The sequence below is a fragment of the Aquarana catesbeiana genome, linkage group LG01 (genome assembly GCF_042186555.1).
Source record: "Aquarana catesbeiana isolate 2022-GZ linkage group LG01, ASM4218655v1, whole genome shotgun sequence".
Taxonomy (NCBI): Eukaryota; Metazoa; Chordata; class Amphibia; order Anura; family Ranidae; genus Aquarana; species Aquarana catesbeiana.
This window is the reverse complement of record NC_133324.1, coordinates 221869306-221896381: the sequence shown is the minus strand read 5'-3', so window position 1 is coordinate 221896381 and position 27076 is coordinate 221869306.

Sequence of the window (27076 nt, the reverse complement as noted above, 5' to 3'; positions counted from 1 at the left end):
TCTAGCAGAACTCACTTTTCTAACTAAAGTTCCACTTTAAAAACTGTTTTTCAGAGGCCTTTAAGCTGCCTGCCAAACCGTGGACCTGTTACATTCCACCACATGCAGAACAAGCCTGGAAGGAGGTGAAAGAAACTTGTTTTAATTGCATAGCCAGCACTTTAGGTGTTCTTGCCCAACTCAAGTACATCCACACTCTACATTACATATAGATGGTACAATGCACGCTGTTTAAAAAAAAAAAACTGCCATACAGTTCTGTACATTTTGAAGATGAATATATTTCTGTTTTATCTGTATTCATTATGAATGAGCTGCCAATACACAGACAAAAAAGACACACCTGACCCTTTTTTTTGCAATGCAGCGGCTCACAACACATGGTATGTGCATTGTGGTGAGCTGCAGTGTGTTGCGCTCTAACATACAACGTGTTGGGGTGCCATTCACAACGAATGGCACTGCAATGCAATTCACATATAACAAGTGCAATGGCATGCATTTCTGTAATTAAGGCATGCTGCAACACACAAGTGTGAGTAGTCCCTTATAAACAAACATTTAACCACCTGAGCTCCAGAAGATTTTACCCCCACAAATAGAGCTTACCTTTGGTGGTATTTGACCACCACTGGATTTTTTACTTTCTGCTATAAAACATATCCAATAAAAAAAAAATTCGAATTTCTTCATAAATTTGTGGGAAAAATGTATTCTGCTACATGTCTTTAATTAAAAAATCCCAATAAGTGTATATTGATTGCTTTGTGTGAAAGTTACAGCATCTACAAACTATGGTATATACTGTGTCTACGCATTGGGTGGAGCGACGTGCTGACATCACTGCGCTAGGCTAATCCCGGAAAGGATGGGTTGCTACATGCAGCCAACTGGCTTTATTTACATGCGTGCTTTTAACTGCTTTCCTGTATGTTTAATTCTTTTATCCTAATGAATGTTATAAGGATTTTATGCTATTGCCAGTTTTAGTTCCTTTTTTTTGACTTTTGATGACCGAGTCCTTTCCAAGTGGCGGATCTCCCCACTACAGTACAAGTCCCGTGGGACGGATAAAGGCCCTGGCTGGGTTTGAGCCACAAGTGTAATTGACCTTCCGTAATAGAAGGTCAGTGTTTGCTGGTAAGCAGGCACTCTGTATGGAGGAGGCATTCACTGAGGTTTTTTTGTTAGCCTATCTGGTGTCAGCTGGTGTATCTCTGAAGGACTTTATTCTTCACATATGGACTTCCTTTTTTTCTTCTATTAAATTTCATGTTTAATATTATAGGAATTTAATTTATATCGTTTTGGGTTAGCGCAACTCTATAACTAAAAATATACTGTATACTAGAATTTTTTAAAATTTTTATTTTTTATACTAATAATGATGGTGATCAGCGACTTATAATGGGACTTCAATAGTGTGGCGGGAAATCTGACACTAACTGATGCTGGAGGCAACTGCCACTGTCATCACCAGTGACATTAATACAGTGATAATACTATACACGTCACTGTACTAATGACACTGGCTGGGAAGGGGTTAACATCTAGGACGATCAAATGCCTGCCTAACTATGTGTAATATGTGTAAAGTGCGTTGCTTTTACTAACAGATCTCTTTGTTCCCTCTGTACAGAGCTCTGTGTTGATTGCCAACACAGAGCTCTGGGCTGTGTTTGTACACAGCTGGTCCCGGACGAATAATTTGCTGACAGGCTCCTGCTGTGTACAATCAAAACTTGGGAGCAGGCAGCGATGGATAGGGTACGTGGCTTTGCCTGTGCGGCCCAAACATGTGCATTATATTGCGGGCGGGCAGACCGCAAGTGGTTAAAACAAATGTTTTCTTTTTTTGCTGTCTGTGTTCCCATTGGGGAAATTTTAACTTTCCCTGTGGTCACATTTCACACATTTTTTTCCACATATGATTAAATTAAAAAAAGTTCATCTCCATCTTCCAACTGAACTCCACACTGCCCCTGCTAGGCTGACCCTGAGTATTTGAGGGGGTCTGCCCCTTGCCAACCCATCTGTTGGGGATTGGTCAGGGCCCTCAGAACACTCCAGCTAGCTCCTCCTGGACTCCTTCTATCTGCTTCTTGAACCTTCTCCAAGTTTCCAGCAAGCAGAGAGCTACTTCTTCATCCAGCCTACCCGAGTCACTCACCCAACCCAGAAAAAACACACAGACTTGGCTGCCAGCCAAGCCTGAAAACGTACCTACACTAACACAACAACAATCCTATTCTAGCACTCTAGCAACGCTAGAGTATGGCCAGCCTTAGGGAGATGGACACTTTGGGTTTGCCTCCAGCTTTTTGTTACCAAATATGTCACGGCCTGAACTGAACAATTCTTGAAGATTTTATCTGACACAAAGAGAATGTATTGTCAATTCTTTCAGGGAAGTAATATTGTCAACATGGTAAAGGTAAACGATTATGATCCAAACAGTAACCAATTTCTTTCTACCACAGATATTTATTTACATCAGGAAAGACATGGTCAGGGCCGGATTAGCCACAAGGCCACCGAGGCCAGGCCTCGGGGCGGCAGTGGTGTAGGGGCGGCGCCGCTCCTGCAGCGACTTCGCGGCCGCCCCCCCCCTTTCGTGCTGCCCATTAAAGTCTATTATGGGCACCAGTGCCCATAGAAAAAATGGCCGCGAGCCGACCACGCAACTGCGCATGCGCCGTTCCAAAGCCGGCCCGGCTCGGGAAAGCTCGTAAGCGCTCGGCCGGGCGGCGCATGCGCCATTTTTAAAAAAATTGAGATTAGCTAGTAGTGTCAGCGGTGCGGCGGCGTGGGAGAAAGATGACATCTCCTATTGCCCGCACCGCTGTTCCGCCCTCCTCCTGATGGCAGGCAGCATGGCAACATTGGCAAGGGACATCCCCATCTGGTGGCAAGTGACATCCCCATCTGGTGGCAAGGGACATCCCCATCTGGTGGCAAGTGACATCCCCATCTGGTGGCAGGCAGTGTGGCAAGTGACATCCCCATCTGGTGGCAGGCAGCGTGGCAAGTGACATCTCCATCTGGTGGCAGGCAGTGTGGCAAGTGACATCCCCATCTGGTAGCAGGCAGCATGGCAAGTGACATCCCCATCTGGTGGCAGGCAGTGTAGCAAGTGACATCCCCATCTGGTGGCAGGCAGTGTAGCAAGTGACATCTCCATCTGGTGGCAGGCAGTGTAGCAAGTGACATCCCCATCTGGTGGCAGGCAGTGTAGCAAGTGACATCCCCATCTGGTGGCAGGCAGTGTAGCAAGTGACATCTCCATCTGGTGGCAGGCAGTGTAGCAAGTGACATCTCCATCTGGTGGCAGGCAGCGTGGCAAGTGACATCCCCATCTGGTGGCAGGCAGTGTGGCAAGTGACATCCCCATCTGGTGGCAGGCAGTGTAGCAAGTGACATCTCCATCTGGTGGCAGGCAGCGTGGCAAGTGACATCCCCATCTGGTGGCAGGCAGTGTAGCAAGTGACATCCCCATCTGGTGGCAGGCAGTGTGGCAAGTGACATCCCCATCTGGTGGCAGGCATGGTGGCAAGTGACATCCCCATCTGGTGGCAGGCATGGTGGCAAGTGACATCCCCATCTGGTGGCAGGCAGCGTGGCAAGTGACATCCCCATCCGGTGGCAGGCATAGTGGCAAGTGACAAGAGATGGTGGCAAGTGACACACTCAGGGCTCCCAATGATTCTGCATTATGGTGAGTTGAACTATTTCAGTTTATATTACAATGTAATGATAGAAGTAATGTGTTTCAATCATCTTGACACCATAACAACCATGGTGCCGGTGATGATTGAAGCACTAACACCAGCCATTGCCTTGAAAAATTGCCTGCGAAAAATCCTTACCCCTCGCGCGCTTACCCTGAAGTATTTTTAGTCTGTACAATTAAAGCCAGTTATTTTCAGTGTTTTCGTGTATGGAGATATGTTTTTAATTGATCTATTGTAGAAGTCATCGATAAAGGACGTGGTGTGTGTGTGTGTGTGTGTGTGTGTGTGTGTGGGGGGGGGGGGGGCGGCATTGAAGGACCCGGCCTTGGGGCGGCAAAGGGAGTAAATCCGGGCCTGGACATGGTGATGCTGACAAATTATATTTATCAGCAAAGATCAAACTTTGCTGCAATAGACATAGACCATATTTCTGTGGCTGGGAATGCTTGTTAGTGAAGGACATCAGTGATTAGCAAAACTGTCCATACGCTGTAGACAAAACATGTCTACGGTATTCTCTAAGAATCTTATTTAAAAGAAAAGTAAATTAATATGTGCATAAAAACATAGAAGATAAAGTACAATGAACTAAATGAAATCTGAGTACTAGTATGCACATAGAGCTTTATAATGACACTAAACCTAGATTTTTTAAAATAAAATAAACTAAATGCAATATGTCTAAATATAATGAGAATGCGCCACATATCTCTCTTGCTTTGTTTTATCTCTCAGATGCAAGCTTTTTTTATGCTATTGTCAGACTTCCTGTTCTGGGTTGGCTACGATTGTTCCCCGTGCCCTCCTTGTGTGGACAGTCACCCTTTCTGCTTGCTCCTAAGATGGACCACATATCTACATGCAGATACATTCTACATCCTCTCTTGTGTATGTAGACATAGCCACCCTTTCCTTCTTGCCCCCAAGATGGACCACACATCTACCTGCAGACACATTTAGCTCAGTCTAGGGGAACTGTAGTATGCATGGAGCACATGACCAGAAATAACAGCCCTGCTCCCTCTACAGCTGCGGGGTGCATCAGTGGAGGATGGGGAGTATGCACAGGACAGAAAAAGTCTTAAAAAAACAGAACAATGGTATAATTGATATTTTAGAATGACTGATTTACAAAAAAAAAAATATTTAAGGGAGAGGTGGTTGAAAGTGAAAAATGCTATAAGGACAAAATACCAGAACTGTAGCCAGACCCAATCACCAACATTCACATTCACATTCAATTAATTAATTAATTAGGTACTATAACCACTTCAGCCCCGGAAGAATTTACCCCCTTCCTGACCAGAGCACTTTTTGCGATTCGGCACTGCGTCGTTTTAACTGACAATTGTGCGGTCGTGCGACGTGGCTCCCAAACAAAATTGACGTCCTTTTTTTTCCCACAAATAGAGCTTTCTTTTGGTGGTATTTGATCGCCTCTGCGGTTTTTATTTTTTGTGCTATAAACAAAAATAGAGCGACAATTTTGAAAAAAACGCATTATTTTTTACTTTTTGCTATAATAACTATCCCCCAAAAATATATAAAAAAACTATTTTTTTCCTCAGTTTAGGCTGATACATATTCTTCTACATATTTTTGGTAAAAAAAATCGCAATAAGCGATTATTGATTGGTTTGCGCAAAAGTTATAGCGTTTACAAAATAGGGGATAGTTTTATGGCATTTTTATTATTTTATTTTTTAAATGGCGGCAATCAGCGATTTTTATCGTGACTGCGACATTATGGCGGACACATCGGACATTTTTGACACATTTTTGGGACCATTGTCATTTATACAGCAATCAGTGCTATAAAAATGCACTGATTCCTGTGTAAATGACACTGGCAGTGAAGGGGTTGACCACTAGGGGGCGGGGAGGGGTTAAATCAGTACTAGGGAGTGATTACTAACTGTCAGGGGGATGGGCTGTATGTGTGACATCACTGATCTCTGCTCCGATGACAGGGAGCAGAGATCGAGTGACACTGTCACTAGGCAGAACGGGGAAATGCTGTTTACATCAGCATCTCCCCGTTCTTCCTCCCTGTGAGGCGATTGCGGGTATCCCCGCGGCGATCGAGTCCGCGGGACCCGCGACCCGACTCACATGATTTTGCCTGTACGAGCCCTTCTGCCGCAGTATATCTGCGTGAGGCGGTCGGCAAGCGGTTAATTATTAGTTAAACGATAAATTCAACTTTGGGAACATGTTACATGTTCCACTTGTAGCCGCTTACCGATCCTCTGCCTCCAGTAACAGCGAGCCAGGGATCTTCTCCCTGAACTCGCTGTCACAATTAAAAAAAAAAAAAAATGCCGCTTGGCCACCTCATTCATTCACAAAGTTCTTTGAACAGGAGAACTACCAGGGCACTGTTGAGCTCTCAAGGTAGTTCATTTATTCTTCCTGTCATATTGTGCAACTGCCTGTTCGTACGAGGTACGAGCAGACAGCTTACACTGACAGTCTGCAGGAGTCCTGCATGGCACCCTGTGATCTCCTGATTGCTGGTGCAATGCTTTCCAGGCTTCTTGTAAAAAAAAATAAAAATAAACAAATGCACATTTTTTACCTGCAAAAAGATGTACATTTGCTTTTATTTAAAAAAAAAGTTGAATCTATCCTTTAATGGGAGGGTAAATATTAGATGCTGCAGAGGCAATTTATAAAGTGGATCTGATACTTTGCACAGTATGGGCAAAGCACAGGTTCACTTATGAGGATTAAGGAAATTAAAGTAGTTATAGATCCCCCCCAAAAAAAACGTAGATGTGGTCGCTGCATGCCTTTCCTTTTTTTCCCCAGCTTTTTTCTTTTTCCTTTATTATCACCTAATGAGCTAACCAGTAAGTTTGTTAATTTTCAAGTTCCTTTTAATAGACCAAGCTGTCCAGCAAAAGTGTAAGTTAGAGCATTGAGACAAGCCATTTACAACTGACAAGGGTGCTTACAATAAGCAGCTTTTATTTATTTATGTAAAACCTTAATTTCAAAAGGGATTTTTTTTTTTTTTAGTTGTAACTGTTTAAAAAGCTTTAGCTAGTTTGGCTTCAGTTTGTTAGTCAAGTCCATCTAAATCAGCTAGTGCATCTAACACTACCCTCTTCACAGGTTGACAATGCTGCTGTCTAAAGGTGTCTCTGTTGTTACAGAAATACCGTTTGTTAGGAATTGTATTACTGACCAGATCACCATGTGAAAATTAAGGAAAAAAGCCTAAACAAAGAAAACGAATGCAACCACCGCATCTAAGGATTTAGTGTTTGTTACTATTAATTTTTTTTTTCTATGCGTGTGTTCGTATATGTTTTTTTTATAAATCATAGTCTATGTCAGGGGTGCCCAAACTTTTGAGGAACGAGTGCCACTTTAGCAGCCTGGTAACCAGTCACAATGAGCGTAATGTGCGGATGGCAGGTCTGTGTCCACTCCGCATGTGTAAAGCAGACACGGATGCAGCCCGCTCTACCCTAAGGGCCCTCCGATCCACCCAGACAGAAGGGGGCAGATCCTCTTCTGTTTTTTTAAGCAGATCGGATTGCAGATAGGCGGGTGTAAATGGACACAAGTCCGTTTACATCTGTCGCTCTATAGAGGTGAGAGGAGAGTCCGTTTTGAGTCCACTTGAAAAACAGACAGGCGGTTCCGATCGGACCGATCATGTGAAAGGGGCCTAAGGCTGCACTTTACCTGCACCTCAACTGACCTCAATCTTCATTTCTTCCTCAGGATACATGCAGCTGGCTGCTGCTGTCCCCAGGAGGTTATGGCTAGTGGCTGCTGCTTGTTGTCCTCCAGGGCTGGTACTGCTGGCTGGTACTGTCAGTGGGTACTGCTGACAGGTGCTGGTACTGTTGGCTATTGCCGGCGGGTATTGCTGATGGGTCCTGCTGGCTGGTACTGCTGGTTGATACTGGTACTGCTGGTGGGTACTGGTACTGCTGGTGGGTACTGCTGACTGGTACTGGTACTGCTGGCGGGTACTGGTACTGCTGGCTGGTACTGGTACTGCTGGCGGGTACTGGTACTGCTGGCTGGTACTGTTGGTGGGTACTGGTACTGCTGGCCGGTACTGGTGGTACTGGTACTGCTGGTGGGTACTGGTACTGCTGGCAGGTACTGCTGGCTGGTACTGGTACTGCTGGTGGGTACTGCTGACTGGTACTGGTACTGCTGGCTGGTACTGGTACTGCTGACTGGTACTGCTGGCTGGTACTGCTGGTGGGTACTGATGGCTGGTACTGGTACTGCTGGTTGGTACTAGTACTGCTGGCGGGTACTGCTGGCTGGTACTTATACTGCTGGCTGGTACTGGTACTGATGGTGGGTACTGGTACTGCTGGTTGGTACTGATGACTGGTACTGATGACTGGTACTTGTTTCTAATGGCTGGTACTGGTACTGCTGGCTGGTACTGATACTGGTACTGCTGTCTGGTTCTGATACTGGTACTGCTGGCTGGTACTGATAATAGTACTGATGACTGGTACTGCTGGCTGGTACTGATAATGGTACTGATACTGGTACTGCTGGCTAGTAGTGATACTGGTACTGCTGGCTGGTACTGATACTGGTACTGCTGGCTGGTACTGATAATGATACTGATGACTGGTACTGATAATGGTACTGGTACTGCTGGCTGGTACTGATGACTGGTACTGCTGACCAGCAGTACTGATGGCTGCTGTCCCAGATCACGGGTTCCCATGTCCTAACCCGCCATCCCTGAGCATCAGTGTGACAGAAGCATGCGGCTGCAGTGGAGAGCAGAGCCGATGCTTCCTGTCACAGGCGGAGTACATTTGGTGTCAAGGAGCCGGCGCTATACAGGAAGCATCAGATTTGCTTCCTCTAGCGGCGGCTCCGTTCTTCGCTTTGATGCTTGGAGATGGCGGGTCAGGAACCCGCGCTCTGGGCTTGCCGACCTGCCATCTCAGAGCAAGGCGTGGTGGGCCACATCAAAGGGCCTGTGGGTCAGCGGTTAGGCACCCCTGGTCTATGTGATTCTCATGTACTTCTTCCATCTGAAGTACTTGGTTGATCCTGCCAGTCACCTTTCTTCCTTGTTCTAAATTGACCACACAAAGCACAGAAGCTGATCTGTGTCTCCATGGTCAGTTTACATCCTTTACCTGGCTATTTAGAGGTACAGGACACTATGCAAACCTGCAGCATGCCTATACCAAGTAATTTATTCCATCAGAATGCCCCTTGATCAATCACAGACTGCTTCTGCTGCACAACCCCTCCCAGACACAGTCTGTGTCTTAAACACGCCCCCTGCTCAAGCACAGCTTGCCCCTTGCCTTAGGCTGAACAGACTATGGAAGGCACACTGGGGTTAATTTAGTAAAACTGGAGAGTGCAAAATCTGGTGCTACTGTGCATGGTAGCCAATCAGCTTTTAGAGACAATAGGCCTGTAGAAGGAGTTGGAGCTCTGAGCACGTAGCCTGCTAGCCTGACCCTCTCTGTCCTCTGGTGACGTCATTTCCACCTGCGCTCCATGCTGGTTTGTTCTGACTTCCTGATGGCCACAGGACATTTTGAGTGTCTGCACCTGTCTTCAGCAGCTCTGTTGAAAGTGGAAAACCCGAGGGACGGATGAGAGCGCCCCCCCCATGCCCTGATAAACGTCTATATTACTTCATCATCTTGTAGATGATTTTTAATCCGTGTGCTAATAAATGAACTTTTACCTACTACACTTAGGTGGCGCTTCCCCTCCTAATCAGCTTTTAACTTCAGCTCGTTCAGTTAAGCTTTGACAAAAAAAAACTGAAAGCTGATTGGTTTCTCTACATATCTGCTCCAGATTTTGAACTCTCCAGTTTACTAAATCAAGCCCACTGTGTACCTGCACAGTGTCCTGTAAACCTGCCCCCCCACTATCAGGAAGAAGCAGGGGGTGTATGTACAGGGGTTGCAGGGGTCACAATTGCAACAATTGCCTGTGCAGCCCCCCTGTACACCTGCATAGGAGGGGTGGCGGGGCATCATGTAGAGTAAACGATCCCCTCTATTTACCTCCTGCTGTGATTGGGGTCCTGTGTGATCCCCTTGCCCCCCCTCATCCCCCTCAGTGCTGTTTGGTCCCCCCCCTCTCCCACTGGGTGCTGCAGGGGATCTGTCAGGAAGGAAAGTGAAAAAGAGGTCGGTAAATGTGTCATTTACCAGCCCCTTTCTTGTCTTAATGAATAGAGTCAGTGATCCGTACCAGTCACTGACTCCGTTCATTCATAAATTAGGCATAGTAAACTGTTTACTATGCTTCAGTTTATGAATGGAGAGGGGAAGCTCTGTACAGAGTTATTCCTCTACATTCATTCTGTGCTGCTGAGACAGAGAAGGAGATTGATGGCTGTGTCCTTAACCACTTCAATACCAGGCACTTTCGCCCCCTCCTGCCCAGGACAAGTTTCAGCTTTAAGTGCTGTAGCAGTTTAAATGACAATTGCGCGGTCATACAACCCTGTACCCAACTAAATTTTTATCATCTTCTTCCCACAAATAGAGCTTTCTTTTGGTGGTATTTGATCACCACTGGGGTTTTTATTTTTTGCTCAACCAACTTAAAAAGACCGAAAGTTAAAAAAAAAAAGTTTTTCTTCGTCTCGGTTATAAAATTTAGGTTTCTCCTTCACTGACGGGCACAGATGAAGCGGCACAGATGGGCACTGATGAATTGGCGATGATAAGGTGGCACTGATGGGCACTGATGAGGAGGAACTGATATGTAGAATTGATGGGCACTGATAGGCGGCACTGATATGCAGCACTGATGGGCAACAATAGCTGCACTGATGGGCACTGATAGGCGGCACTTATAGGGGGCACTGATGGGCACTGACAGGCGGCACAGATGGGCACTGACAAGCGGATGAGGAGGCACTGATATGTAGAATTGATGGGCACTGTTAGGCGGCACTGATATGCAGCACTGATGGGCACCAATAGCTGTACTGATGGGCACTGATAGGTGGCACTGATGGGCACTGACAGGCGGCACAGATGGGCACTGACAAGCGGCTGTGATGGGCACTGACAGGCTGCACTGATTGGCACTGATAGGCGCCACTGATTGATACTGATAGGTGGTACTGATTGGCACTGATAGGTGGTACTGATTGGCACTGACAGGTGGCACTGGCAGGTGACACTGATGGGCAGCACTGATGATGAGGTACTGATGAGGTTTTGACAGGTGTTACTGTAGGGCACTGATTGGCAATGTGATGGGCACTGACTGGCACTGTGGTGGGCACTATATGGCACTGATTGGTACTTTATTGGGCACTGATAGGCGATCCTGAGGGGGCACTGACTGGGTACCTTTTTTGGCACATTTGATGGGGCTGTGCTGATAATCAATGTGCTGATTATCAGCACAGACCCCCCCTCTGACAGGGAGAGCCACCGGTCGGCTCTAATCGGCTCTCCCTGTCAGCGTGAACCGAGGAATGCCGTTTACCGGCACTTCCTGGTTCATGCGATGATCAGCTGTGATTGGTCACAGCTGATCACGTGGTAAGAAGCCTCTGACAGAGGCTTCTTATCACGATTGGAGATGCGGCGTGTCAGTTTAGACCCTTGATATTTCACCAAAGCCCCCCAGCGGGGTCCTAAAAAAATTGTAAAAAATAAATTGTAAAAATTGTAAAAAAAATTAAATAAAATGATTTACAATGGTAAAAAATATTAATAAAGAAAATAAATAAAAGACTACTGACACCAGTGGTAGAACTACCAATTGTTTGGTGAATGGCAGATTCACTGGTTTATAAATACACCAGATTATACTAACAAATTGACTGCATGGTTTAGTCTACCTAATTGACATACTTAATAGCTCTACTTTTTTTACTGTGAAAGCATATTATTAGTAATTGGGTATTTACATATGTGCTATATAATGGTTTTCTTTTTTGGACTTCAACATTTTCTGTAAATAAATGTAAAAGATACAATATATATTACATTGGTCAAAAATGAGTACACTTTCCATTATTAATTCAGATGACAAATAGTTATAATTTCAATGAAAAAAAAGGAAACTTTGACTCCCAAAAACATATTTATAAATGATCCCAATATTATTCTGACAATTTACTGTAATTATAACAATTCTTTCTATACATACAGTATATGCAATGAGCCCATTTGGTACAGGGAAGGAAAGGCAGATCATTAATTTTATCTCTAGTTATTATTGTGTTTTAATATGAAAAAATATTACCAAAGGATTCAATTCTAACTGACACCATACATGTTTTTGTATGTGTTATAATCTGAAGCCATGTACTTTAGACAGGCTTGTAAATTGTGAGACACACATTTCCCAGAACTGGTAATTTGGGTAGGAGGTGAGGATATCAAGAAAATCAAGTTTTACCAGGACACCAGATAGGAGGTAGTCTTAAGAGGATTGTTATTCAATCATAAACAACAAAAATATGGACCTGACTGACCTAGAGCAAGCATGTATCCTTTGATGTGACAACAGGACACCTGAGATGCATATGATTTGTTTCTGGTCAGCAACAAAAAACAAGAATGGACATTTTAGTAGATTGGTGTCACATGCACAAAAATTTATCTGAAATTCTCTTTTTATTAAATATATTTTGCTGTGAGTACTGATCACTTGATACAAGAGATAGGCTATTGTGAAACCGAACAACACATTTGAAATACTGTTACGCCTGTGCCTGTAGTCCGGCCTCAGGCTTTGATGAGTTGACTATACTGTTTTTCTTATTCTGTCTATTGCCACCCTTGGTTCAGTTTGAGGGTCTTGTCAACCTTTGTGATAACTTTATTTTACTTGGCTGTGAAACCTATTGTACTCCATATAAAACAAAAATAAATAATTTATAAAAAAGGATCCTGTATAGTCAATATCTCCATACGAGACATAATTGTTCAAATGAAAACAGCTTTAAAGGGTAACTCCACTTTTGTAGGAAAAAAAAATAAGATATAAAAAAAATAATATAGCGTATACAATTGCGACACAAGTCATGTTGTAATTGAATGTTATTAAAAAAAAATTACCTTTTCTTTTCAATCTGCAGCTCTGTATTTTTCTGGAAATTGCAATGCAATATGGCAACCTGGAGGTGTTCTGTACACAGAATGTGTACAAAACGCCCCCCAGAAACATAATTTCCTGATTGTGTGATTGGCTCACTGATTTTCCCAGAAGTCTGAACAAAGATACAAGTCAGATTTCAGGCATCCCCTGAAACAAACAAGTCATTTTTGGTGAGATACTCCCAATAGGAAACCACGTCTAAGGCATGCAGACCCTGCAATTTTCCTCATTAGAGCCCTGCAAGTGCAGCAGCTGACTTATAATTATAAAACCACTCCCATTAGATTCACTTTCCACATGGACACTCACAGTGATTTCCTCAGAATAACAAAAGGTAGAAATCTGCAACAAAGTTTGTTAAATGATTAATATTATGCATAGATATGTATGAATAGTATCTATTTATTGTAAACTAATGTGGTGTTATGTATTTTCAGCAAATATGGTACCGCTGGAGGTCTTCTGTGGGGTGCAGTAATGGTCTGGCGGGTAATGTGGCCCATGCCTGGCACTGGATAGCCTCTCAAGGTATTTGCCTGGGGGGCTTATATGACCCTCTGTTGATGCTGCAGTGGGTGAAGCGGGAACCCAGTGTGGGTGGTTCTGTCTTGACCTTGGTGGGGCTTTGGCGCATTTCGGGAATTAGGGCACAAATGGTTGCCGATGTAAGAGGAACACCCGATACCTATTGGCTTAAGTGATCACATGATTATCGGTCATACCTAGTCCAAAAGTATTTATTAGACGCCTTTTTGGAATTGTGAGCATACACTATGTTGGGAGAAACCTTGATACCATCTGGCTAAACCAGACTGGTGGACCCATGGGTAGCTAGCATGAACTTCTGGTATGTTGGATGAGAGGGGCCATTAGATGATACTTGCTAATTTTATGACTCTATGACTTTATTGTAACTTTACAACCCCATTTATGGGAATATTGTAATCCCATGTAGCCGCACACCTTTTCTCTTCCCCCTGGGCTGCCTGCAGAATATTGAGCCCTCACCAACTGGATGTTTATTAAGGTAGTAAATTGGGCAAAATGTGGCAGACATCATAAATAGTTGATTTATATGGCATTTTATTTGACTGCCCACAGCGACCTTTGTGGATGTTTCAGGCATCACTTTGTGTGCACCCCTGCCTTTCTGGGTTGTGGCGAACCCCACAGGAGAGACTGAGAGCGTATGGATGTTTATAATATACAGTATATGGCTGAAACTCTATTATACATTAGATATATTCTCTATTCTATAACTGTATTCTTTATGCAAGTGCATAAGGTATCTATGTCACATGTATGTGATAAATTTAGAGTGAATTGGGTGTACCCTCAGAAGCTTGTATATTGCAGATATCCACTCTATTCCCTGAGGAAGAGTTTATTGAAACATGCTGGGTCATCCACAAGATTAACATCATATATTATACAAAATCTGTTGGTATTTATAATGGCACGTGGACTATAGAGTGTTAAGACATATATACTGTATTTATTGGCGTATAACACTCACTTTTTCACCATGAAAATTGGGTGCAAATAGCGTGTGCGTGTTATACGCCAATACTTCAATTTTAACTGCCTCGGAGGGGACAGGGAGGGGGGCGGGATGAGCACCATCAGATTACATACAGTGAGAAACTCCTGTTTACTTGGTGGCCTCTGTAATAGGAAGTCCCGTCTCCTGGGCCACCATTGGACCATTGTTCTGTCTATCATAGGAGATTCTCACTGTATGTAATCTGTCTGCACTCGTCCTGCCCCCCTCCCTGTCCCCTCTAGGCTGCAGATGGGCATCGATCAGGCTGCACTGATGGTAATGGTGAGGCTGTTGCATTGATGGCACTTGTGAGGCTGCATTGATGTGGACTGGTGAGGCTGCATTGATGGCACTTGTGAGGCTGCAGATGGGCACTGATCAGGCTGCATTGATGGCAATGGTGAGGCTGCAGATGGGCACTGATCAGGCTGCATTGATGGCAATGGTGAGGCTGCAGATGGGCACTGACTCTTATTTTGCTTCATAGTTCCTTATTTAAAATTTAAGTTTTTTTCCTGAAACTTCCCTCTTAAAATGAATGTGCGTGCTATACGCCTGTGCGTGTTATAGGCTGATAAATACGGTACATCTTGTATGAGGACCAAGCATTTTTTGTAAGCCTTTAACCACTTGCTTACTGGGCACTTAAACCCCCCTCCTATCCAGACCAATTTTCAGCTTTCAGCGCTGACGCACTTTGAATGACAATTGCGTGGTCATACAACACTGTACCCAAATGAAATTTTTATAATTTTTTCCCCACAAATAGAGCTTTCTTTTGGTGGTATTTGATCACCTCTGCAGTTTTTATTTTTTGTTAAAAAAATGTAAAAAAACTGAATTAAAAAAAAAAAAAATTTTTTATATTTTGTTATAAAAAATTAAAAACAGGTAATTTTTCTCCTTCATTGATGTATGCTGATGAGGCGGCACTGATGGGCACCGATAGGCAGCAGTGATGGGCACTGATGGGTGGCAGAGATGGGTACTGATGGGTGGCAATAATGGGCACTGATCAGTTACACTGATAGGCAGCCCTGCTAGGTGGCACTGATTGGCACTACTGGTGGGCATTGAAAGCTGGCACTTGTGGGCATTGATAGGTGGCACTTGTGGGCACTGATAGGTTGCACTGTGGGCACTGACAGGTGGCACTGTGGGCACTGTTAGGTGGCACTGTTATGTGGGCACAGATGAGGCAGATGTGCCTCTTCCACTTCGGGACCGATGTCCCTTGCATCTGAGCCGGTGATCGGCTTTTTTTTCTACTCACGCTATCAGCGTGAGTAGAAAAAACCGCCGATGACCGATCTTTTGTTTACATCATGTGATCAGCTGTCATTGGCTGACAGCTGATCACATGGTAAGGGGCCGGGACCGGCCCCTTACTTGTATCGGCCTCCCAGGAATTCAGGTCCGCGCTGTGGCCGTCATTCAGCCATAGCGCGGATGTCAAGTGGTTAATGTCTTTTATGTTGTTTTGCGAATTATTGTACAATAAAATTTGATGATTTTATATCAATTTTGTGATGGTATGATATCAGCCTTGTAAAGCTTGGGCCTAAAAAATCCCTCCACATAAAGAATTATAGGATGTTTGTGCACTTCTCCCTGTTTATGGTATGGATACAAAATATCCATATTTGGAATTCATCTTCAAAGTACATCTGTCATGTGAGTACACAAGTTAAAGAGGCTACCAGGGTACCAGCTGTAGGGTTGCCACCTGTCCACTGCCCTGGACAGTTCTGGTTTGGAATCATGCGTCCGGGTTTCAGACTGCCTGAAACCCGGACACATTATTTAGACTGGACTATGGCTTCCCAGCAGGGTTGCTGGCTGCAGTTGTATAAGCTGAGAGTGTCTGTTACACTCTTTCACACTGCCCAAAGCCAGCACTAACAACCCCCCCCCCCAAACACACACACAGACAGGAGAGGAGAGAGGGCGTGATCTGCGCCCCTTCACTCCACCCCTACCCCTCTGTGTCTGCCCACACTCCAATCCCCGGCGTTGTGCCTCAGAATAGGAAAGTAAGTTGGGGCTGGAAATTTGAAGTCCAGCAGCCTCAGATACATCTGGATGAGTGGTTCTGACTGCCAAGGGGTGAGTGAGCTCACCATCCATCCCTGTCTGTAACTGAAGTCTCCCCCTTCTCTCTCCTGTCTCTGAGCAAGTACACTAAGGCAAATCAGGGTTCTCAGAGCACCCCTTACATCAGATTTCCCCTTTATACCAGAGGCCCTTACATCAGAATCTTCTTCGTACATCAGAGTTCTCAGTGTTCCCCCTTAAGTCAGGGTTCCCTTATGTTAGAGGCCCCAGAGTTCTCCCTTACATCAGAGTCTGCAGAGTCCCCTCTTACAGTGAAAGGGAACTCTGTGAGTTCAGATGTAAAAGGGGAACTCTGTGGACTCTGATGTAAAGAGGGACTCTTGTTCTTAACTTCAAATGATTAGAAATGTTATTTAATAGAAAAATATATTTATAGTTTTTACTATAAAAATAAAATTTAGCGCCGCTAAAGTGTTCGGGTTTCACTTGAAGAAAAGGTGGCAACCCTACTTGGCTGTCATTCCGGTGTTTTGGCTTCAATATTTTCTGAGTCACAGTTAAAAAACTTGTATAAAGATAAGGCATTCTGATTTTACAATGACTTTCTTAACTTACATGCATGTGACTCAGAAATCACTGGATTAAGATTGGCAGCCAGGCAACAAGCATTTTTAGAGGAAGGACAGAACGTTCCATACTTACATACATTCATAACAGGTGTACATTAGGCAGCTGATAAGACAAGGTTTTTATTTATTTGACTAGCATCTTCTGATCACCTAGCAGGATTTTCCATAAAAAAGAGACCAGCTCCCACCGTGATTGGACACATCGGGAGCCAATCAGCAGACCTGATTTCTGCCGGGACTAGCCGATCATTCCTGACAGAGGCAGAACCGCGGTCTGCCTATGTAAACAAGGCAGATCGCCATTATGTGACAAGGAAAGACAGAGATCTTGTGTTTCTGATAAGCAGGAATATGGATCTCGGTCTTCCCACAGTACAAGCACTCCAGTCCCTAGGGACACATTTAACTCTTTGATCGCCCCTGATGTTAAGCACTTCCCTGAAGGTTCATTAGTACAATGACAGTACATATTTTTTAGCACTGATCACTATATTGGTATCACTGGTCCCCAAAAAGTATCACTTAGTGTCCGATTTATCAACCGCAATGTCGCAGTCCCACTATAAGTCGCTGATCACCGCCGTTACCAGTAAAAAAATAAAAAAATAAAAAAAAAATTCCATAAAAATATCCCATATTTGATTTGTTTGGACGCTTTAACTTTTGTGCAAACAAATCAATATACCCTTATTGTTTTTTTTTTTTTTTTTTTTTACAAAAAACATGTAGCAGAATACATATTGGCCTAAACTGATTAAGAAATGTTTATTTTTTACATTTTTTTAAATTGGATGTGTTTTATAGCAGAAAGTAAAAAATATTGTTTTTTTTTTCTTAAATTGTCGGTATTTTTTTTCTTTCTAGCCCAAAAAATAAAAACCGCAGAGGTGATCAATTACCACCAAAAGAAAGCTCTATTTGTGGGAAAAAAAGGACATCAATTTTATTTGGGTACAATGTCGCACGACCGCACAATTGTCAAAGTAATGCAGTGCCGTATCGCTAAAATGGCCTGGTCGGGAAGGGGGGGGGGGGGTTAAACCTTCCAGAGCTGAAGTGGTTAAGATATATGGTTTTGTTTGTCTTCCTTTTACCATTTAAAGCTGTATTAATCCCAAAACCAAAAAAGTAATGTATTAGTATATATGTAATGTAATCATTAGATGTGGTGGCTGTATTAGATTTCTTTTTTTAGGCATATTTCCCCACTGTTTTTCCCTGGTGATCTGGTGAGTAACAAAACTCCTGTAATATACACAAACCACTCTGGATGAAGGCCACAAAGGGGGCAGATTTGGACAGCAGCATTGTCAGTCTAGGAGGAGGGTAGTATTAGATTTACTAGCAGATTTAAATACACTAACAAACTGAAGCTGAACTCCAGCTAATACTTTAAAATCAGTTACAGCACCTATTTTTCTCCTTGTGGGATAGTTTTCCAGAAAAATAAATAAAAGCTGATCACTTTAAGCACCCCTGCGATTAGTAAATGGTTTGTTTCATCCATGTAACTGCAAGATATTTTTTCTGTTGAAAAACAACTGGCTTGCTGGCCAGATCACCAGATGCAAATAGAAGAAAGAAAGCCTAAAAGGAAACTAGTACACCCAGGGCAGGGACAAGGTCATCTGGAGCCCAGGGCGAACATGCCAAATTGCGCCCCCTCCCCAAGATGTTTAAATATGTGTCAGCAAAAATCCCCTCTACCACCATAAAACCGAGCACTAATCTGCATGCCTGTACTCCTAAGCATAAATCCCCCTCCCTCACAGTACAAATCCCCCCCCCCCCCCGCTGACATTCCCCCCTCCTGGCCTAAATCTTTATCCCCCCATCCAACCCCCCCCAGCTCAAATCATCTTACCCTATATGCTCCCAGCACAAATCCCCCCCCCCCCCCAAAAAAAAACCTTCCCCCTCCTTGCACAAATCCTCTAACCTTCTCATTTCCCCCTCCAAGCACAAATCCTCTCCCCCCACTCCAATTCCCCACTCCTAGCACAAATACCCCCCAATCAACCCTACTAGCACAAATACTTAGCACAAATCCGCTTCACCCATCTCCCCTCCCAACACAAATCCCCCCAAATCATTACTCCTAGCACACCTACCCAGCTTTCCCTAGAACAGTGATGGCGAACCTTGGCACCCCAGATGTTTTGGAACTTCATTTCCCATGATGCTCATGCACTCTGCAGTGTAGTTGAGCATCATGGGAAATGTAGTTCCAAAACATCTGGGGTGCCAAGGTTCACCATCACTGATCTAGAACAATTCTTACCCCCTGCCACCCCTCTCAAATACCTCCTCTCAACACAAATTCTCTCCCCCCAATCTCCTTGTGGTGCCCCCACCACCTCACATTATACTGCAGTGCCCAGGGCAGCCGCCCCTCCTGCCCACCTCCCTGAATACACCCATCATTTCTAAGAATTGGTAAGTTGCAAAATAAAAAATGTTTGCTTTTGGGTTTAATACTGCTTTAACCTTCAAAATGAGAAGTTTCAGGCATTTCCACTGTGCTTTGCTGCTCCATTGCATCTCAACACAAATTAGCCACTTACTTTTTTTTCACTTGTTTTTAATTTTTACCATGGCACTACTATAGTGCTAAAATACAAACAGTACAGTACCCCAACATTTCATATTCCTGATATGTGTCTGTGTTTCAATGCACTTCTATTAAAAAGTATCCTGTTGTCTTTGTATTGCTTCCATTCTGTGAAATGCCTGATGATCCTGCCACTCTTCCTGCTTTCCTATTTCAGACTGACCATGCCCAGGGTATGGAAGCACATCCATCCTAGAGTGGTTTGTTTTCTTCTTTGCGTTCTACTTCGGAGCACATCCTGCCTGTCATCCAGGAGTCAGACTTGTGCTGACACACCTTCTCAGCCCTTCATTGGGAAGATCAGTGTCCTGTTGTTTCTCAGCCTCCTACTAAACACACCCCTTGCAGTCTCCACCCCCACCTCTCTAAGCCCCTTATACAGAGGTCCTATCATCACTTATAAAAAAACAGGAAACAATGTATTTATAATGTTGTTGTATATGTGTGTATATGTGTGTGTGTGTGTATGTATATTATATATACATACATAGTATACACAAAGTTTTGCCTTGTGATTTTATTTTAAACTGAGTGGGGGTAATTTACAAGGTAGGGGTTCACATATATTTTAAACCATAAAGATATCATCAAGCTTTATTATTTTCAGATTAGCATTCACAATTTTAAAACTGAAAAATAAAGTCATCCTAAGCATTAAGTACAGGTTAGCAGCAATGCAGCCCTTGCCAGTTGTGTAGAAACCCATAGAAAATATTACAGTTCTCTCTGTGGGGATGTTCCTGAGTGAATGAGAAGATAGAGATGAACTCATTAATTAATCAGCAGATTGAGAGGCCCCATGCTTTTAGCACATAGTGCTTCCTCTGTGGGCTACAAACTTCATAAAGGTTCTTATTTGTTCCTACTGGAATCTGAATTGAAATCATTACACTCTGGTCAAATGGTGCTGGTGTATTATCTCTGTAAATTTAATTATAGCCAAAAGCATAAAAAATAAAAAAGCTAATTAAAAATTAATTTCAGGAATAAAACATATTGGAAAGCTAGTTAGTATTTAAAAAAAGGCAAAGTTTAATGAAAGACTGTAAATAAATACAGAAATATCTATATAAATAAAGATATACAAGAATAAATGAAACTAGATCTGTGACTTTGTCCTGAATATAGATCTCTTCATAGTTTAAGGCATGCTTACTTGGCGTAACATCATCTTATATATTTTACAAAAAAAAGGGGTATTATATTGTGTTTGTGTGCCTAAATTTTATTATATGTATTTTTTTTTTCCAAAAATTTGATTTGAAAAATTGCTGCGTAAATACTGGGTGACATAACAAATTGCAAACCCCACCATTTTATTATCTAAGGTCTCTACTAAATATATATATATATATATATATAGAGATATATAGATGTATATCTCTAATTATACACTCACCGGCCACTTTATTAGGTACACCTTGCTAGTACCGGATTGGACCCCTTTTTGCCTTCAGAACTGCCTTCATTCCTCGTGGCATAGATTCAACAAGGTGTTGGAAACATTCCTCAGAGATTTTGGTCCATATTGACATAACATCATGCAGTTGCTGCAGATTTGTCGGCTTCACATCCATGATGCAAATGTCCCGGTCCACCACATCCCAAAGGTGCTCTATTGGATTGAGATCTGGTGACTGGAGGCCATTGGAGTACAGTGAACTCATTATCATGTTCAAGAACCCAGTTTGAGATGATTTGAGCTTTGTGACATGGGGCATTATCCTGCTGGAAGTAGCCATCAGGAGATAGATGTAGTCATGAAGGGATGGACATGGTTAGCAACAATATTCAGGTAGATTGTGCCATTTAAACAATGCTCAATTGGTACTAAGAGGCCCAAAGTGTGCCAAGAAAATATCCCCCACACCATTACACCACCCCCTGCCTGAACCTTTGATGCAAGGCAGGATGGATCCATGCTTTCATGTTGTTTACACCAATTTCTGACCCTACCATCTGAATGTCACAGCTGAAATTGAGACTCATCAGACCAGGCAACATTTTTCCAATCTTCTATTATCTAATTTTGGAGCCTGTGCAAATTGTAGCCTCAGTTTCCTGTTCTTAGGACACAGGAGTGTCACCTGGTGTGGTCTTCTGCTGCTGTAGCCCATCTCCTTCAAGGTTCAATGTGTTGTGCGTTCACAGATGGTTGTAATGAGTGGTTATTTGAGTTACTGTTACCTTTCTATCATCTCCAACCAGTCTGCCCATTCTCCTCTGACATCAACAGGGCATTTTCGTCCACACAACTGTCGCTCACTGGATATTTCCTCTGTTTTGGACCATTCTCTGTAAACCCTAGAGATGGTTGTGCGTGAAAATCCCAGTAGATCAGCAGGATTTGAAATACTCAGACCAGCCCATCTGGCACCATGCTATGTTCAAAGTCACTTAAATCCCCTTTGTTGCTACCATTTGATGGCTAATTAGCAGTTTGTGTTACCAAGCAATTGAATGGGTGTACCTAATAAAGTGGCCAGTGAGTAGGCATATAAAACGGCATGGGTTAACACCCCCCCCCCACAAATCCATACCAGGCCCTTTGGGTCTGGCATAGATTTTAAGGGGAACTCCATGTCAAATTTTAAATTACAGTTGGTGTGGGGTCCCCCCCAAAATCCATACCAGACCCTTATCCGACCTTATGTGCCCTCAGAGGGGGGCGGGGTCATCCAGTTATGTTAGCAGGAGGCCTCGCCCCTACCTATATAACAGCTGTCACAGCAAAAAGACAGCAGTCGGCGGGACGCCTCCCATGGAGGCGGAGTATTTCCGTTTTTTCTCTTTTTCATTAGTTGGCGCCGTGATTAAAGATGAATGGACATCACGGAACACTTTTTAATTTTTTAATAAAGGAATTTTTCAAAATCTGTGTGTTGTTGTTTTTAGTTTTTGACACTTTTTTGGTGAATGGGAAGGGGTACAATGTACCTGATACCCATTCACACGGGGGGGGGCAGGATCTGGGGGCTCCCTTGTTAAAGGGGGCTTCCAGATTCCAATAAGCCCCCTGCCCGCAGACCCCCACAGCCAATGGCCAGGGATGTGGGGACGAGTGGCCTGGTATGGTTAAGGGGGGGGTGCTCACTCCTCCCCCCCTTTCCTGGCCTGCCAGCCTGCTTGCTTGGATAAGGGTCTGGTATGGATTTTGGGGGGACCCCACGCCAATTTTTTCTTCGATTTGTTTTTTTTTTTAATATCTATATTGCCAGGATCCGGCAATACAATGCAATTGTAAATTAACATTTTTCCTTTAGAAATGTAATTTTGCTGTGGCACAGTAAAACACATGAGACAGGTGCGCCACTTTACAGGCAGACTAAGGGGACCCCCCAGGCATAATATTTAAAGGAATATTTCATTTTTATTGTTTTACTTTAAGCATTATTAAAATCACTGCTCCTGAAAAAACAGCCATTTTAAAAACTTTTTTTGGATTGATACATGTCCCCTGGGGCAGTACCCGGGTCCCCAAACACTTTTTATGGCAATAACTTGCATAAAAGCCTATAAAATTAACACTTTTGATTTTTCACGTTCATGTCCCATTGACTTTAATAGGGTTTGCATGTTTGCACAAATTTTTTGTCTGTTCCCATGTTCTGGTGCAAACCGAACCGGAGGGGAGTTCGGCTCATCCCTAAGTGTGTGTATGCGTGTGTGTGTGTGTGTATATATACAGTCAGGTCCATAAATACTGGGACATCGACACAATTCTAATCTTTTTGGCTCTATACACCACCACAATGGATTTGAAATGAAACAAACAAGATGTGCATTAACTGCAGACTGTCAGCTTTAATTTGAGGGTATTTACATCCAAATCAGGTGAACGGTGTAGGAATTTTTAAGGGACCAAAAGTAATGGGACAGATTAAGATCATCCATCAAACTTTCACTTTTTAATACTTGGTTGCAAATCCTTTGCAGTCAATTATAGCCTGAAGTCTGGAACGCATAGACATCACCAGTTGCTGGGTATCATCCCTGGTGATGCTCTGCCAGGCCTCGACTGCAACTGTCTTCAGTTCCTGCTTGTTCTTGGGGCATTTTCCCTTCAGTTTTGTCTTCAGCAAGTGAAATACATGCTCAATTGTATTCAGGTCAGGTGATTGACTTGACCATTGCATAACATTCCACTTCTTTCCCTTAAAAAAACTCTTTGGTTGCTTTCGCAGTATGCTTCGGGTCATTGTCCATCTGCACTGTGAAGCGCTGTCCAAAGAGTTCTAAAGCATTTTGCTGAATATGAGCAGATAATATTGCCTGAAACACTTCAGAATTCATCCTGCTGCTTTTGTCAGCAGTCACATCATCAATAAATACAAGAGAACCAGTTCCCTTGGCAGCCATACATGCCCATGCCATGACACTACCACCACCATGCTTCACTGATGAGGTGGTATGCTTTGGATCATGAGCAGTTCCTTTCCTTCTCCATACTCTTCTCTACCCATCACTCTGGTACAAGTTGATCTTGGTCTCATCTGTCCATAGGATGTTGTTCCAGAACTGTAAAGGCTTTTATAGATGTTGTTTGGCAAACTCTAATCTGGCCTTCCTGTTTTTGAGGCTCACCAATGGTTTACATCTTGTGGTGAACCCTCTGTATTCACTCTGGTGAAGTCTTCTCTTGATTGTTGACTTTGACACACATACACCTACCTCCTGGAGAGTGTTCTTGATCTGGCCAACTGTTGTGAAGGGTATTTTCTTCACCAGGGAAATAATTCTTCGGTCATTCACCACAGTTGTTTTCCGTGGTCTTCCGGGTCTTTTGGTGTTGCTGAGCTCACCGGTGCGTTCTTTCTTTTTAAGGATGTTCCAAACAGTTGATTTGGCCACACCTAATGTTTTTGCTGTCTCTCTGATGGGTTTGTTTTGTTTTTTCAGCCTAATGATGGCTTGCTTCACTGATAGTGACAGCTCTTTGGATCTCATATTGAGAGTTGACAGCAACAGATTCAAAATGCAAATAGCACACGTGAAATGAACTCTGGACCTTTTATCTGATCCTTATAAACGGGATAATGAGGGAATAACGCACACCTGGCCATGGAACAGCTGAGCAGCCAATTGTCCCACTACTTTTGGTCTCTTAAAAAGTGGGAGGCACATATACAAACTGTTGTAATTCCTACACCGTTCACCTGATTTGGATGTAAATACCCTCAAATTAAAGCTGAAAGTCTGCAGTTAAAGGACGTCTTGTTTATTTCATTTCAAATCCATTGTAGTGGTGTATAGAGAAAAAAAAAATTAGAATTGTGTCGATGTCCCAATATTTATGGACCTGACTGTGTATATATATATATATATATATATATATATATATATATACACACACATACACACACTGAGCAAAATTATAAATGCGACACTTTTGTGTTTGCCCCTATTTATCATGAGCTGAACGCAAAGATCTACGACTTTTTCTATGTCCACAAGAGGCCTATTTCTCTCAAATATTGTTCACAAATCTGTCTAAATCTGTGTTAGTGAGCACTTCTCCTTTGCCGGAATAATCCATCCACCTCACAATAAGAAAAGAGCTTTTAAAAAATATAAAAATGAAGGAACACTAGTGTCGTTTAAATGTTACAAAGAATTTAACAGAATATGTAAAAAGGAAATCAAGGATGCAAAAATTCAAAACGAACAACAGATTGCAAAAGATAGTAGGACAAACCCCCAAAAATTCTTCAAATATATTAATAGTAAAAAGGTCAGGTCTGAGCATGTAGGCCCTTTACAAAATAATCTAGAGTGGGTGACTGGGGACAAAGAGAAGGCTAATTTATTAAATACTTTCTTCAGCTCTGTGTATACAAAAGAGCATGGAGGAGCTCATGTCCATAAGGGGGGTGGTATTGACACAGCCCCGAATGATCCACAATGGCTCAAAAGTGATATGGTCCAGAAATATTTAGACAGAATAAAGGTGGATAAAGCACCTGGATCTGATGGCATCCACCCACAGATCCTAAAAAAATTGAGCTCTGTAATTTCAAAGCCATTGTATCAAATTTTTAGGGACTCATTAATGACGGGAATAGTACCACTGGATTGGCGCAGGGCGAACGTGGTGCCTACATTTAAAAAGGGATCAAAGTCTTTACCGTGTAACTATAGACCTGTTTAACTTCTATAGTCAGGAAGATACTGAAGCGTTTAATAAGTAAGCCACATAGACGAGTTCTTGCTGGAAAAAAACATTTTAAGCAACAGACAGCATGGATTTGTGAAAGACAGAAGTTGTCAGTCATTTCTTTTTATGAAGAGGTAAGTAAAACCTTGGACAGAGGGGTGGCTGTGGATGTGGTATACTTGGATTTTGCAAAAGCGTTCAATACAATTCCCCACACGTGGCTCACGTGTAAGGTAAAGTCTACAGCCTTGAAAATATCAGTTTGTAAATGTAAAGAAAACTGGCTAAAAGACAGAATTCAGAGAGTAGTGGTTCATAATTCTTACTCTGAATGGTCTAAGGTTATTAGTGGTGTACCCCAAGGTTCAGTGCTGGGACCCTTACTTTTTAATATCTTTATAAATGATATTGGGTCTGGGATCAAAAGTAACATTTCTGTCTTTGCAGATGACACCAAGCTATGAAGTGGAATAACGTCTTTACAGGATGTCTCCAATTTACAAGCTGACCTCAATGCACTGTCTAATTGGGCAACTATGTGGCAGATGAGGTTTAATGTTGAGAAATGTAAAGTTATACACTTGGGGGCTAAGAATATGCATGCATCATACATGCTAGGGGGAGTACAACTGGGGGGATCTGGGGGTTTTGGTAGATCATAAGCTCAATAATAGCATGCAATGCCAAACTACAGTTTCCAAAGCGAGCAAAGTCCTTTCTTGTATTAAGTGAGCTATGGACTCCAGAGAGAGAGAGATATCATTTTGCCCCTGTTCAAATCATTAGTAAGACCTCATGTGGAATACGCAGTTCAGTTTTGGGCACCAGTTCTCAAAAAGGATATTGGGGCACTGGAGAAAGTGCAGAGAAGGGCAACCAAACTGATAAGAAGCATGGAGGAGCTCAGCTATGAGGAAAGATTAGAGGAACTGAATGTATTCACTCTTGAGAAGAGGAGATTAAGGGGGGATATGATCAACATGTTCAAATATATAAGGGGTCCATATAGTAAAGTTGGTGTTGAGTTATTCTCTTTACGGTCAACATAGAGGACACGGGGGCACTCTTTACGTCTAGAGGAAAAGAGATTTCATCTCCAAATACGGAAAGGTTTCTTCACAGTAATGCCCTGTACACACGGTCGGATTTTCCGACGGAAAATGTGTGATAGGACCTTGTTGTCGGAAATTCCGACCGTGTGTAGGCTCCATCACACATTTTCCATCGGATTTTCCGACACACAAAGTTTGGGAG